We start from the raw sequence: 16620 nt of genomic DNA, 5'->3' as shown, positions 1-16620 counted from the left end.
AGATGAAAACAGACTGGAAGGAGAAGCAGGAATAAATTACATCCAAAAAGTAACAGCCGAATCTTTCCAAGGCAAGGACGAGGTTGTATTTGAAGAAAAAAGGAGCATGAAAGAGACCCAAGGGGGAAAGGAGCTAGTGCTTAAAAATTTAAACTGGAAGAAAGCGGAAGAGAAAATTCCTAAGCGCACAGCCACAGGGCTAGACGAGGTTCCCGTTAGGCTGATAAATGAACTGGGACCAAAAAGTAAGGAAGCTCTCGTGAAAGCAGTTGAAAAAACTTTAAAAGATAGACGAATACCAGACAGTTGGCGACAAAGTAGAATGAATTTAATTTATAAAGGTAAGGGGGAGAAAGACAGAATTCACTCGTATAGACCGTTGACCATTACATCGGTAATATACAGGCTAGCAATGCAGGCAATCAAATTAAAGCTTCAAGCATGGGCAGAAAATAATGACATTTTGGGAGAGCTTCAGAATGGCTTTAGAATAGGTAGGCGTTTGGATGATAACTTGTTTGTTCTTACTCAGTGTATTGAAATATCAAAAGCAGAAAGCAGACCGTTGTATGTGGCCTTTTTGGACATTACAGGAGCATACGACAACGTAGACCGCAGCATTTTGTGGGATATTCTGGAAGGGGAAGGCTTAGGTAACGATTGTATACAGCTTTTGAGAGAGATTTACCTAGAAAATACTGTTTGCGTTCAATGGGAAGGGATGAGGAGCGCGGAGAAAGTTCATATCAACAAGGGACTGAGGCAGGGGTGCCTTTTATCCCCGCTGCTGTTTATGATGTACATGGTGAGGATGGAGAGGGCGCTAGTAGGAAGTAATATCGGGTTTAATCTCTCATACAAACAGGCAGGTACAGTAATAGAGCAGCAACTCCCAGGTTTATTTTATGCGGACGACATTGTGTTGCTAGCAAACAAGCAAAGTGATTTGCAACGTCTGGCTAATATCTGTGGACAGGAAGGCAACAATTTAGGTTTGAAATTTAGTGTTAGAAAACCAGGTGTTATTGTATTCAATGAAAACAGTGAACAGACAGTGGAGATACAGGGCCAAGAAATACCTCGGGTAACAGAATATAAATATCTTGGTATATGGATAAACGAAGGCAACGGATATATGGAAACACAGGAAAAAACCATAACAGTCAAGGGGAAGAGAAATGCAGCCATAATGAAGCACAGAGCGCTATGGGGATACAATAGGTACGAGGTCCTCCGAGGTATGTGGAAAGGGGTAATGGTTCCAGGACTTACTTTTGGAAATGCGGTTGTTTGCTTTAAATCAGGGGTACAATCAGGACTCGACGGGAACCAAAGGTCAGTGGGTCGCCTCGCATTGGGCGCTCACGGGAGGACTACAAATGAAGCTGTGCAAGGGGATATGGGCTGGACTAGTTTTGAAGTGAGGGAAGCTCGCAGTAAAACTGAGTATGAAGAACGGCTGAGGAATATGGAGGAAATTAAATGGGCTGGGAGAGTGTTCAGGTATCTGTACAGGCAAAACATTGATTCACAGTGGAGGAAAAGAACTAGGAAGCTTACCAGCAAGTATGCGGCCTGTGGGGTGGGCAACACAGCAACAAAGAAGGTCAAGCGGAAAGTCAGAGAGGCTGAATTAATCTCATGGGTGGCGGCAATGGAAAAGAAACCTGCCATGAGTAACTACTTAAGGGGAAAAAACGAAATTAGGAAAGAAACCATTTATGATAACTCAAAGGGAAGCTCATTACTTTTCCAAGCGAGATCGGGATGCCTTAGAACACGCACCTATAAAGCGAGATATAAGAAGGAAGAAGAAGCATGTGCTTGCTGCGGTAAAGCTAGGGAAACGACGGAGCATATTTTATTAGAATGTGACGACGTCTATCCAGCGGTCGATTTAGGCACCACTGGCCTCCTTGAAGCCCTTGGGTTCAGCGGGAGCAGTGGTAAAGCAAACAGGTCCGCAATAGACATCAGTAAGAGGCGATTGGAGGATTGGTGGAAGAAAAGTAGGGAAACGACAAAAGACGGAGACGTACAAAAGCACAGTTCGCAATAGGGTATCAGAAAATTTGGACGTGGTAGTTCATAGTGTTTTTTTCATTGGTTAACCTAGGTAGGATATTAGGCAGCATAGTAGCAAGAGCTTGGTGGCGCAAGCCACCGCCCCGTTCCAAAGGGGACGCTCATAACATCCATCCATCCATCCATCCCTACTCTCACCCTGCATCGTCGAAATTAGGCGTGACTTCGCCTGCTATTGTTGGCGTCCCGCACCTCGTATACAAAGAACTTTCTCTCACCTGACCTTCTTCCACCTGGCCTCGCCGAAATGAAGCGTGACTTCCTAATTCTCCATGACCATTTCGAGTGTCTGCCTGTCTGCCGGAAGCCCCGCAGTGTACAGGCCGCTTTTGTGTGTGTGTGTGTGTGTATGCGTGTGAGCGAGTTTAGAGAGGCCCTTTCCTAGAGTTGGACCTAGAGGAGAACTTCCACGAACACGCAACGCGCAGAAGAGACGCACAGGCGTCTACAATTCCAGGAGGCGTGACGACCTCCTCCTTTCAGCAGGCTCGGCATACCCAGAGGAGGAGAGGCCCTCTTTCTGCGCCGGTCACGTGACGTCGACGGAAGCAAGATCCCGCCCACGATTGTAGGGAGCCGATTTAAGGGGCTCCGAAATGTACTTTTCATCACTTCATTCTCTTGTCATTTTCTTTCATCTACCTTTGAATAAACCGTGCAAGTTTCGCATTAGAAAATCGTCTCGCCCTTGCTCGGTCGCCATGGTCTACCGTATGCCTGCAGCCCGCCAACAACGCCACGCTACCCAATAAGTAACATCGGTCGAGCTTCGATAGGCAGGCGCCGCTACTACTCGGCAGCAGTACGATACGCTACCCTGGAGTACGCAACACTGGATAGCTTGAGCAGTAGAACGTCATGTTTGACAGAATCGAAGGCTTTTTTACAGTCAGGAAATAACCATACTGTAAGTAACTTATTTTCTACGTCGTCAATTATTTTATGTTTAACGTCGACTAAAGCCATTTATGTATGTAAAAATACTAAAGATATCTATAGCGGCTCCACAGCCACCGTAGTCCTCCATAAAGAAAGCAACAAAATCCCTATAAAGAAAGGCGTCAGGCAGTGAGATACGATCTCTTCAATGCTCTTCACAGCGTGTTTACAGAAGGTATTCAGAGACCTAGATTGGTAAGAATTGGGGATAAGAGTTAATGGAGAATACCTTAGTAACTTCCGATTCGCTTATGATATTGCCTTGCTTAGTAGCTCATGGGACCAATTACAATGCATGCTCATGCACTGACCTGGACAGGCAAAGCAGCAGGGTGGGTCTAAAAACTAATCTGCAGAAAACTAAAGTATTTAACAGTCGCGGAAGAGAACAGCAGTTTACCATAGGTAGTGAGGCACTGGAAGTGGTAAGGAAATACACCTACTTAGGGCGGGTAGTGACCGCAGATCCGGATCATGAGATTGAAATAATCAGAAGAATAAGAATGGGCTGGGGAGCGTTTGGCAGGCATTCTCAGATCATGAAGAGCAGGTTGCCATTATCCCTCAAGAGAAAAGCGTAAAACAGCTTTGTCTTACCAGTAATCAGCTACGGGGCAAAAACCTGGAGGCTTACGAAAAGGGCTCTGCTTAAATTGAGGCCGACGCAACGAGCTATGGAAAGAAGAATGATGGGTGTAACGTTAAGGGATAAGAAAAGAGCAGATTGGGTGAGGGAACAAACACGAGTTAATGACATCTTAGTTGAAATCAAGAAAAAGAAATGCGCAGGACATGTAATGAGGAGGGAAGATAACCGATGGCCATTAAGGGTTACGGACTGGATTCCAAGAGAACGGAAGCGTAGCAGGGGGCGGCAGAAAGTTAGGTGGGTGGATGAGATTAAAAAGTTTGCAGGGACAACGTTGCCACAATCAGCACATTACCTGGGTAGTTGGAGAAGTATGGGAGAGGCCTTTGCCCTGCAGTAGGCGTAGCCAGGCTGCAGCTGATGATGATGAAAGCCATTTGTGTAATTTTTTTTCTTTTGAAAACCGTATTGATTTTTCACAATAATCTTCTTGTTCTGCGAGAAATGAGTAAGTCGTGAATTTATGGTTTCTTCTATAATCTTAGAAAACATAGGAGTTAATTTCCTTTCCCTTTGTCTTCTCGTAGCTTCAACGGTAGTCAAGGAGGGAAGGTGTTGAAGGTCCGAAGTCGGCGCCCCTCGATGATTCGAGTGCACGGTGGCAGCGCGAAGGAAGAGCCGTTGCCCGGCGAAGTGACGTTTTATTCAAACGCCGAAGCGTCTGTCCGAGTCCAAGCCCGAAGCTCCGCCCTCCCCCCACACAACCAAACATGACTTTTTAAGCCCTCAGTTGTACAAAGGATTCGCAAACCAGCCAATCACACATGCGAGTTCACATCATTGTAACCAATAGCCCAACCACCTTCGTGCCGCACACAGCATTGGTGGAAACAGTGGCACTCTGTAGAACACGCCAGGGAATAGGATTTCTCAAACACACGTGCCGCCTCCCTCTCCCATACGTTGGGCTGCGAGTATCGGCCCCTGATGTCTTCCCTCTTTTCACATGCAAACGGGCGCCATGCAAGCTGCCGAGAATGTTCCGTGAAATCGCGGATTATTAACTTCATATCCGGTCAGCGGGCTACCCTGCCAGTACTGAGAAATCTGTCTTCCGTGCAGCTGTGTGCCTGTTCGCTTGAAATACAAACACCATAATTGGGACCCGATGGCTATCGCACACAAAAGCATTCCTCGGCCGTAGTCGGCTAAGTGGTAAAGCTACCGCCATTTTCACGGGAATCCTTAGCAGGCGCACGCGGATGCCAAACATCAAACGGGCTGGGCAGCGTCGCGTCGCTCAATTTCCGTGACCGAGACGGTCGACGGGACATTTGGGGAGCGCATGGGCATTAGTGGTGGCGGTGACCTCAAGCACCCCCCTACTTTTTTAATAATAATAATAATAATAACCTTTATTTCTTTCCATCAACGTGATGGGGGAGGTAAGGGAAGAAAAGCTGTAACAGACAGCTTGACTAGTTCCCGCCCCCCCAAAAAAATAAAACACATTCCATAAAGGCAGACAGTTCAGCTATCGACAGCAAAAAAACATTTTTGATTGTACAAAAATAATACGTATAACTACAAGCATCTTTGTGGCGTATAAATATGCACATTCCCAAAACATGTGAACAGGTAACTGTAGTAATGATATTGTGTTTACAGGACACTGCTGGAAGACATATGTAAACAGCATACACACAACAACGGCTTATTAACATCTGCATAATGGTATATCACGAACATTCGTCATTACATTTCACAAAGAAAAAAGATGGAGTTCAGGAAGCACGTCAGAAGACAAAAAGAAATTTGATATGCATACAAATTATACATACGAGAACAATGTTCAGGGAAATACAACTGAGGCAGAAAAGAATAATTTTAATTGCTGTTTTGATGTATGTTCTATTTGTATAGCGTGTCTGTGACAAAAATTTAATAATTCTGGCAGTTTTCTTTTCATCATTTGCTGTCCATAGGTAGTTCTACACGTCTCTACGTTCCAAAGTTCCCTACTACGTGTATCGTATAAAGGAGCTTTCTTTGACAGAGAAAAAGTTTATGTTTTCTTTCACATCCTTTTTATATGTTAAACACAGACGGTATGGATACATGTGAGTAATTTTCATAATTTCCAGCTTTTCAAACAAAGGCAGAGACGGATGATCTCGAGGAACACCGAGATCATGTCGCAACATTCTTTTTTGCATTGTAAGAATTTTACGTAAATTTGTAACAGCCGTAGTTCCCCAAACTAAATGTGCATAATTAATATGAGAGTGAAATAATGTATTGTAAAGAATAACCTTGACCTGCACAGGCATTATCTCTTTATTAATGTACGTAGCTCCTACGACACTTGAAATCTTAGAAACAACATGTTCCACGTGGTCTTCCCACGTTAAGTTCTCGTTGAACACAACGCCAAGAGTTTTGAATGCGCGGAGTATTTCTATTTTTGAATCGCCCAACAAAAGATCTGTATTTATAAAAACGCTCTTATTCCTTGGACGGAAAAGTATGGCTTTCGTCTTGGCTGTGTTTATTTTTAATGCATTAGCACTTGACCACTCAGTCAAACGCGATAGGGAGCTATTTGCTTCAGAAATTAAGTCATGCGGACATGCAGCTGAGAAAAGCATAGTTGTGTCATCGGCATAAATGATATGTTTAACGTTCGGATTAATACATATAATGTCATTCAAATAGATATTAAATAAAAGTGGTCCAAGGATACTTCCCTGAGGTACTCCTGATGTTATTGTTTTTTTATCGGAAGAGAAACCATTGAGGTAGACATACTGTTGTCGATTTTCTAAATAAGATGCTAAAAATGCTAGTGCATTACCACAGATTCCATATGTATCTAACTTTTTGAGTAAGATTGAATGTGTAAGAAAATCGAACGCTTTTGTGAAGTCTACAAAAATACCCAAGGCTACTTCTTTTTTTTCAAAGGCGTTTAAAATAAATTCTTTCTGCTCCAGCAAAGCCTGTTCCGTCGACCTGTGTTTACGGAAGCCAAATTGTGACTGGGAAAGTATACCATATTTATCGCAGAAATTCATTATTTTGGTGTAAATTACTTTTTCCAACCCTTTAGAAAAAATAGGGAGTATGGACACGGGTCTGTAGTTTCCGATGTCAGTCTTATCGCGTTTTTTATAGAGCACTGTCACCCTAGCAACCTGCAATCGTTTTGGAAACACTCCCTGTAAAAAACACAGATTAAATATGTGCGTTAGGCACGGTGAAATTAGTTCTATTACATGTCTGACAGGTGCAACTTTTATACCGTCTGCATCGCTGCTTTTACTGTTATTTAGTCCTCGGAACGCCGAAATAACATCAGGCTCTGTTATAGGACTAAAAAAAAGGGGGATTCCTGGTTTTTTAGTTCTGACATAATCGAGTGCTCCTTCAGTCGGACGTTCTACTTTAATATCAACAAAGTATTTGTTAAATTCATCCGCTAAACGAGCGCCTGTGATCTCTTCATTGTTACGCTCAATCTTTGTAATAAAGCTAAAGTTTTTGTGGCGATTTAGAACTGTATTTAGTTTTTCCCATGTTTCGTTTGTCTTTCCTGCAGAACTCTGAAAGAAATTGCAAATGTAGTCATTTCTGGCGCCTCTAATCTCCTTCGTTAATTTATTGCGGAATACTTTAAACGTCTTTAGTGTATCTGGGTCGCGTGTAGCCATGAATTTTGCATACAATTTATCTCTAATGTCAATCTGTCTGAGAAGTTCTTTCGTTATCCATGGCTTACGTATCTTCTTTGGCTTCGAAAAGACTTTTTTGGGAAAACATTTATTGTATACATCTAAAAACAGACTCAGAAAGATATTAAATGCACTTTCAGCATCTGTCTCGTTCAGCACAATACGCCAATCTACACCAGAAATTTGTAATTTGAAAATTTCCATATTCGTTGACGAAAAGTCTTGAAAGTATTGCTGTGTGGGTTTCGTTTTACGCATATGCTTATCTAAACACATGTATATAGCGAAGTGATCACTTATATGTGTGTACATAATTCCAGCCTTCATATTAGATGCATGCAAGTTGGTTATAAACATATCAAGCAACGAAGAAGATGTGGGAGTAATTCTGGTAGGCTTATTAATTACATTCATACATCCATAGGCTTTAATTAATTGCTCAAATTCCCGTTTTGCGGGCAGATCTCCAAGCATATTAATGTTAAAATCTCCGCCGATGATTAGAGATAGCTTATTTTTATTTGCAAAAGTAAACAAAGAATCTAGAAATACCAAGAAGTTTTGCACATTTCCGCTCGGAGGTCGGTATATTCACGCATCTTCACGCTCGTCTCCCCGAACGCTCCGCTTCAGCTCGGGCCTTCTACCCTTTTATTCCGAGCGGGGGTGCAGTTCTAGTGCCTTTTTTACGGTGCAGATACTAATCCGCTTACTCTTCACGCGTGAGTGTTGCCCGCGTCCCCTCTTCGCGGAACCCATGTGCGTGCCTCATTTCCGGTTATTGGCCGATAGAGCAGGTGTGGGCTCGTCCTACGCTTTGCTATAGTCGCCTAAACTGGGCCACAAAATAACAGCGAAGTCAAGTCCCTAATCTCAAACTGACTATAGGTAAAACAGAAATTGGCCTGTAGTTACCACGATCGTCTTTGTCTCTTCCTTTGAAAATGGCTGCTACCCTCGCGATCTTAAGTTGGTTAGGAAAAATTTTAGCGCTTAAAGTAAGATTGCATATGTGTGACAGAGTTAAACAGATAGCATGGGCTACTGCTGTAAGAAGCTGCGCCTTAATTTCGTCTTCACCGCAAACACTATTATGTTTTAGTTTTTATTTATCAGGCCATGGGGGGGGGGGGGGGGGAGGTATTTCTCGTGTTGTAGTAAGCGACATAAAAATTAGTGAGCCTAAACTATATTTTACTATGTTTTATTATTATTATTGGACAATACAATTACAAAGAGAATGTAATACAGAAGGAGGTCCCTAAGTAAAATTATCAGGGGGACCTCCTGTTACAACATGTACAAAATATGTAATATAGGATTAGCAACGAGAGTAAGAACAGCGTGAAAATACAATCAACATATTAGAAGTAATTAGTGAAACATCTGGTAGTTGAAGATTATACAAAAATGAGCAAGAATAATTCTATTTTGAAATACACATGAAGGTACTATCAATACAGTAATTGAATATGAGTATAATGATTATGAACAACAGTGTGCAATCCAACAATGCAGCAAAACTAATTTACAAACGGCTGATAATCTATGAGCATAAATCCAGAAAAACAATAAAACGTGGCTACACAGTAATAGATGTATACACACACGCTTACATACATACACATATATATATAGACAAATATAAACATATGTACACTTGTCGAATAATCAGGTAAGGTATGTTGTTAATAAGAACTGTTTTAGAAGCCGCCGGAAACAGTATAATGAAGAGCATGATTTATTATTTGATGGGAGTGAATTCCAAAATGAAATTGCGGAAAAGAAGGCTGTCATCTTACCGTAGTTAGTGTTGACTTTAGGAAGCAAGAGATTATTATTTTCAGAAAACCGTGTGTTATTTGTGTTATTTGTATTGAAAAGTTGCGTTGGGGGAAGTAACTCAGTTAGAATGTCGCTGTTTCTACTTCTATACAATATCAGACCTAGTTTCAGTTGAAATGTGATGTACAGTTTCAGTTAATGTAAGATGTACAGCTATTACTGTCCGTCGCCGAAGAGGAGCAAACACCTGTCTTTAGGAAATATCCATTGAATTGCTTTGCCAGAGAAATGCCTGAGTATGGTACGCCCTCAAATAATATTTCTGATATTGATTCCCTCTCGTTCTTGTTCCATGGTTCATTTACGCAATTCCATACTGTTGTAGCCAGGAAGGAAGAGCGAGACGGCCAGACGAGGAGTCACATACGCACATGTTTAATGGTCTCCTCGACGTGTTCTGTGTCGAGAAGAAGAGCACGCGCTACCAGATCACCGACTACGCGCAGTCACGGGGAACTACGTCTTCCTGCTTTAACTAGATCGCAGCACATACAAAACATACTCTCCTAGAATTCTTAGGAATACTAGTAAAGCTATTCTCGTAATACAAGTTTCGTGTGCGTTTAACTTCAGATGTTAATTTATTTCTCATTTTTTTTGTACTCAGCTAATTGACCAACGTCCTTGGTTTCTATAAAAGATGCAAATAGTTTATCACGTGTTTTTATTCTGGTCAGTAATGTGGCATCAATCCATGGTTTTCTGGATTTTTTTATGCTTCTTCAGCTGTTTTATGGGAAATTAGGTATCATATTGTCACAAGCTGTCATGAACCACGCCTGCCGCGCAGACAACCAGATGAAAGAAGGAAGAGAACGACGTTAGCCAAGATGCCGCGAGACCGCTCTTCAAGATCAGCCAGATCCATCTGGTTCTGCATTAAAACACCTCGTGTGTAACATTTGGTGGAGGTGCCGGGGTAACTCCCACGACCCACGACGGAGCCACCAGCACAAGAGCTACGTCGAAGCCGTCGCCTCGCCGGACTTTCGCCGTCGCGCTCAGTCATGGCCACAGAGCAAAATACCCTCACCAGCAGTGCCTCGGCGAGCCCAGTCCCTATCCAGCACTACCGAGAGCCACGCACGTTCTCGGCGAAGGCAGAGGAAGATGTGGATGAGTGGCTAACCCATTACGAAAGGGTAAGCCAATACAATAACTGGAACGCTCCCAGTCAGCTTAGGAACGTTGTTTTCTTCTTGGCCGGCACGGCGTTGGTATGGTATGACAACCACGCGGACATGATAACTACATGGACACGCTTCGTTGAGGAGATCAAAAAGTGTTTCGGGGACTCGGACGCAAAGAGGAAACGTGCGGAACTCACATTAGCCCAGAGAGCTCAGGTACCCGGCGAGACTTGCACTACCTATATCGAAGAAATTTTGAAGCTGTGCCGTACCGTCAACCCTCAAACGACAGAGGAAGATAAAGTGGGGCACGTGGTAAACGGAATAGCGGAAGACGTGTACAACTTCCCCATTGGTAAAGAGAACTTGCACACTGTATCAGAACTGATACGGCACTGCCGTACGTTCGAGGCGCTGAAGACTCGCCGAATTACACCGAAGTTTGGACGGCTGGCCAATGTAACGACTGTAGCAAGTGTTGACACGAGTCCTCCGCTCCCAGACCTTTCGTCCGCCATCCGCCAAATAGTCCGCGAGGAGCTCCAGCGACATGACGAACAGGCACGTTATGCTGCGCCACGTTGCGGCTCCTCCGTTTTCCGAGACACTCTTTGGGAACCCCCTTCGGCTATTTGGAACCACTCGGTGAACGTCGCGGATCTTAACGGCTCCAGAGACGAACCGCATTACATTACGACCGAACCACCACGCAATGATTCGCCCCCTCAACGTTTTGATCCACGCCCACGCAATTTTCGTCCACGAAGACTCGCCGCTACCTACGACTTTCAAGGGCAAGAGCCTCGTTACCCTCAACCGATGTCTTCGGCAGAATACTTCAATCGGCATTCAGTGTGTTACTGCTGCGGCATGCATGGCCATATAGCTAGTTACTGTAGCCGACGCCGAGCATCAAACTACGGATCGTCAGCGCCGACTATGCGGTCTAGCGGTCGTACACTGCGCACTCAGTGGCCAGGAGACTCCACTTCAGGAAGCCATTTTCGAGAGGACCGATGCACCGCCCAGGAGACCTACTTTGGAGAAGAAAGAACCCGGAACCGCTACCGCTCCCCTGCCTCCGACCGTACTCTGACGCCACCACCAGCCTTCCGAGCCTCCCGATCACCATCCCCTCGGCCGCGATTCACGTCACCATCGCCTCGGCGCCGTTTCGTGTCGCCCCCGCTGGGAAACTAGCCAGCGCGGCCGATGGAGGTGAGGTCGCTGGAAAATGTGTGCTGCCGACTCAACTGCCTCCAACTATTTTCATGCTAAAGAATAAGGTTCATGTACTGATTGATGGGGTCTCTACAATGGCTTTAGTCGACACGGGAGCAACTGTCTCGGTCATGAGTGTGGGCTTTAAAGGCCTTCTGGGACGCAAGGTTATGTTTCGTTGGGACCAGTGCACAAGTGTCCGTGGAGTCAGTGGTGAAGCATTATACCCGGTTGGTGTGTGCATAACGTGGATGTGTCTTTGGGTGGGAAAGTTTTTAATGCAGAGTTTACTGTTCTTCCTCGCTCCTCGCATGACGTGATTCTGGGGATTGACTTTCTGCAATTGTGTGGTGCGAATGTTGACTGCCGGACGGGAGAACTCAGCATCGACACCAGTGTTTCACCTGTGCTCTTTGAAGGTGAAGCTTGCCCGGAGAGTGTGTTGTGCGTGTCTGAGGATACAGCTGTGCCCGCCTTATCCGCGATGCGTGTTGCGGTCGCCTGTTCATCTCCGACTCCTATCTCGTTCGATGCTGCAGTGGAACCTGTACATCGGAACTGCCTCAAGAAAAAAACGTGTTAGTTCCGCACTGCGTGGTCTCAGTGACCAATGGATGCGCGGGGCTGTGGGCGCTAAACTGTTCCACTGAAGCGGCAGTGCTACCTCAAGGCCTAAAGATTGCCACGTTTCAGGAAGACTCGCCCGTATCGGTGGCAGTACTTGCAGAGCTCCCCGATGGATGAGCAACCAGTGTCTCGAGCCCCGGGAGCTCGAAGATACTTTCCATGATTGATAAGTCACTCAGCGATAACGAGCGTCAAGTTTTGATGGCCCTGCTTACGAAACATACCTCGGTATTCGACTTTGCGCAGCACGATGGACCACCATCAATTCCTGCGTCCAGAACTCGTCACCGCATCAACACAGGAGCCGCCCAGCCAATCCGACAAAAACCCTATCGTGTATCCCCATCAGAACGCAAGATAATCAGCGATCAGGTCCAAGAAATGCTACGCAAAGGCGTCATTCGAGAATCATCTAGTCCTTGGGCAGCCCCCGTGATATTGGTGAAGAAGAAAGACGGTACGTGGCGGTTCTGTGTTGATTACCGTCGCCTAAACGCCGTTACTAAGAAAGATGTATATCCGCTCCCACGAATTGACGACGCCATCGACTGTCTCATTGCGGCATCTTACTTTTCCTCAATCGATTTACGGTCAGGTTGCTGGCAAATTCCTATACACAAGGACGACAGAGAAAAGGCAGCATTTGTAACACCCGACGGACTATTCGAGTTTAACGTGATGCCTTTCGGGTTGTGTAACGCGCCCGCAACGTTCGAAAGGTTCATGGACACGATATTACGCGGCTTAAAATGGGAAGTTTGCATGTGCTACTTAGACGACGTGGTGATCTTCGGGCGAACGTTTAGTGAGCACAACAAACGTTTGGATTTGGTCTTGAACTGCTTGGAGAAAGCGGGTCTTGTGCTCAATTAAAAAAAATGCCGTTTTGGGGAACGACAAACTCTTGTGCTAGGCCATCTGGTCGCTAAAGAAGGTATCCGACCAGATCCACAAAAGACTGCGGCCGTAGAAGCATTTAGAGTACCCAACTCTGTCAAGCAGTTAAGAAGTTTCTTGGGCTTGTGCTCCTATTTTCGCCGATTCATTCCCCGGTTTGCTGACATGGCTCATCCCCTTACACGCCTTCTCCAAAAAGGCGTTCTCTGTGAGTGGACTGCAGCTTGCGACTCATCGTTTCGCCAGCTCAAGTTCCTGTTGACATCCCAACCAATTCTTCGCCACTTTGATCCTTCATCCCCAACTGAGATTCACACCGATGCCAGCGGCGTAGGCATCGGTGCTGTGCTAGTTCAGCGTGTTGGCGACAGTGATCACGTGATCTCTTACGCTAGCCGGTCCTTGAGCCGCTCCGAGCGCAACTACACAGTCACCGAACAAGAGTGTCTGGCGGTCATCTTCGCCGTGCAACGGTTTCGTTGGTATCTCTATGGGCACCCCTTCACTGTGATAACAGACCATCATTCGCTATGCTGGCTTATGAATCTGCGGGATCCCTCAGGACGACTAGCGCGCTGCGCCCTCCGTCTACAGGAATACGATTTCGTTATTTGCTACAAAAGTGGCCGGCGGCATGATGACGCTGATTGTCTCTCTCGGATGCCACTTAAAACAACTGAATGTGATGCGGACAATTTTGATGAATACATCGCTTTTGTGTCCCCGGAATTTCCGGATATGGGTACCGTCATATCCGAGCAGCACAAGGACGAGAGCTTACAACCGCTCTTCGCGGCAGCACAGGAGTCACCTGCAGGCAGTCGCTTTCGCCTACGGGATGGTGGTGCGCTGTATAAGAAGAGCTACTCGACCACCGGCGCACGCTACCTTTTAGTTGTCCCCAAGAACCTTCGCCACCAAGTATTACACGCCATGCACGATGACCCAACTTCCGGTCATCTTGGTTCCACACGTACACTCTACCGGGCTCAAGAACGATTTTACTGGCCTAAGATGCGGAAAGATATCGAACGGTACGTCGCCAGCTGCTCTCAATGCCAGCGCTACAAGCGTCCGCCACAAGCGCCACATGGCCTGCTTCAACCAGTTCCCCCTGCTAGCGTCCCCTTTGAGCAAGTTGGTATATATCTTCTGGGCCCTTTCCCGCGGTCCTCCAAGGCTAATCGTTGGGTTATAGTTTGCGTAGATCACCTTGCCCGCTATTGTGAGACCGCCGCATTGCCATCGGCCACAGCTACAGAAGTTTCTATCTTCTTGCTGGCTAACGTTATACTCCGACATGGACCTCCTCGCATAGTAATCAGCGATCGTGTGCGACAGTTCACCGCGGACGTGGTTGAAGATTAAACCCTTCGTCTGTGTTCATGTAGCTTCCGCCATTCTACACCCTACCATCCACAAACTAATGGACTGGTCGAGCGCACAAACAGAACGCTTGCCAACATGCTGCCCATGTACGTCGATTCAGCACACAAGAATTGGGATAGTATCTTGCCTTTCATAACCTATGCCTTCAATACCGCGAGACACGAGACCACTGGTTACTCACCATTTTTCCTTCTGTATGCTCGTCCGCCGCGCTACACCCTCGACACCATATTTCCCTACTTCGCTCATGACAACGAATCAATTGATGAGATCCTATGTCGAGCAGAAGAAGCGCTACGCCTCGCCAGGCTACGCACCATAGCATCGCAGGACCGGTTCAAGATACGCTATGACGGGCGTCACCGCCACGTTTACTTTGATCCTGGTGACCTTGTGTGGCTCTGGACGCCGTTGCGGAAGCGTGGCTTGTGCCAGAAGTTTCTCGCCCACTACGTCGGCCCTTACGTTATTCTGGAGCGCCTCGGCGAAGTAAACTACCGCATTGCGCGTCTCACGAGCAGTGGACGACGCTCGGCCAAGGCTGAAGTGACACACGTCGCGCGTCTGAAGCGTTACAACCCACGAGATGACTGACTCGCCCGGCGGGCTTCGTCTGCCAGCGGGGAAATATGACAAGCTGTCATGAACCACGCCTGCCGCGCAGACAACCAGATGAAAGAAGTAAGAGAACGACGTTAGCCAAGCTGTCGCGACAGCGCTCTTCAAGAACCGCGCCTATAAACCAGATTCATCTGGTTCTACATTAAAACACCTCGTGTGTAACAATATAGTTCTTTAAATATTTTAAGGAATAAGTCACAGGAAATGGTAGGATCATTGATCTGCATTAAAGGGTCCCAGCTAGTTTCTTCAATCAACCGCCTTTTTCTGCAGATATCCTTCTAAGCAGAATAGGCGCGCGTTCAGTGCGCTGGTTGTGTTGGGACGTGCAGGGAGTAAGGAAGAATGGCACGTGACAACTTACGTCCGATAGTACTGCTCCAGTTTGATCAATTTCATAGTTTGTAAAACAGGTCTAGTAAAGCTTCGGACGTACTCGTTACTCTTGTTGGTATGTCAATAATGCTTCGACAGCCAAAAGAAACAAAAACATCAAGTAGCTTTTGAACAAGTTAATATTCAAATCACCACTAACTATGGTGGGAAGACCAATGCATAAACAGTAATCTAAAACACGCTTCCAAATTTCCGTAAATGGGGTTATAGCACCATTTGGAGGTCTGTAAAGAACTATAAACATCGTGCTGAGGCACTTCACAAGCCCACATTCGTAGTGAACACTTATTAATGAGTATTCTGAAATCACCTGATAATTGTAGTTGCTTTTGACATACGTAGCAATGCCACCCCTTCTTTTGTTAGATCGCGACACTGAAATGCAGTTCCACCCTAAAAAGTTTAAAACAGAGTAGTCATTGGTAAACCAGGTTTCAGTGAATGTTAAGACGTCGAATTGATTACCTAAGGTGTCTAAAAAACGTTAACAGAATCATGCTTGTTTCTTAGACATCGGTCGTTAAGGTGAAGCAAACAAAATTGTTTGGCGCCGCGTAAGGCCTTAAGACATCTAAATGAAGCAGCGTCATGGTAACTACATGTTTTGTAGTGAGTAGCCATATGCTTTTAAGGCGCAAGAAAATTAGTGAAATTCCTGCTGCTATCTTATTTATCCGAGGTCACTGGTTTCCTTAATTCTCAGTGCTCTGTCACGTGGACTGCGCCGAACAAAGAATTTACCATCATTGACACAGGCAAGCTGATATTCCACTTCTCTTGTGTTTGTTTTCATCTACCAGAACAAATGTTTGTTCTGAGCAGTCAAGTTTTCGTTGATGAAATCCTTTGATTACTTTCTTATTACTTCACCTCTTTTCGCAAGCCAAGCGTCACGAGTACAGAGGGCTGGAAAGCGCATTATGTATGGCCATGGCTTATCGGTCCGTCTGTGCCTGCTCCATGGCGCAGCTGGTGGGTTACTTCGATATCTTCTTGAGATAGTCTTGGAAGCTACAGGTCATCAGCCAAAAGATTAAGCGTTTTTATCACTTTCTAATTAGTTTGTTCGGCAAGTCCATGAATCTCTAAGTTAAGACGTCTGCTGTGTTGGTCAAAGTTATTAACTTGTTGCTTAAGCATTTCTACATCT

This window comes from Dermacentor variabilis, chromosome 9 (assembly GCF_050947875.1).
Source record: "Dermacentor variabilis isolate Ectoservices chromosome 9, ASM5094787v1, whole genome shotgun sequence".
NCBI classification, from domain to species: domain Eukaryota; kingdom Metazoa; phylum Arthropoda; class Arachnida; order Ixodida; family Ixodidae; genus Dermacentor; species Dermacentor variabilis.
This window is presented reverse-complemented; position numbering follows the sequence as displayed.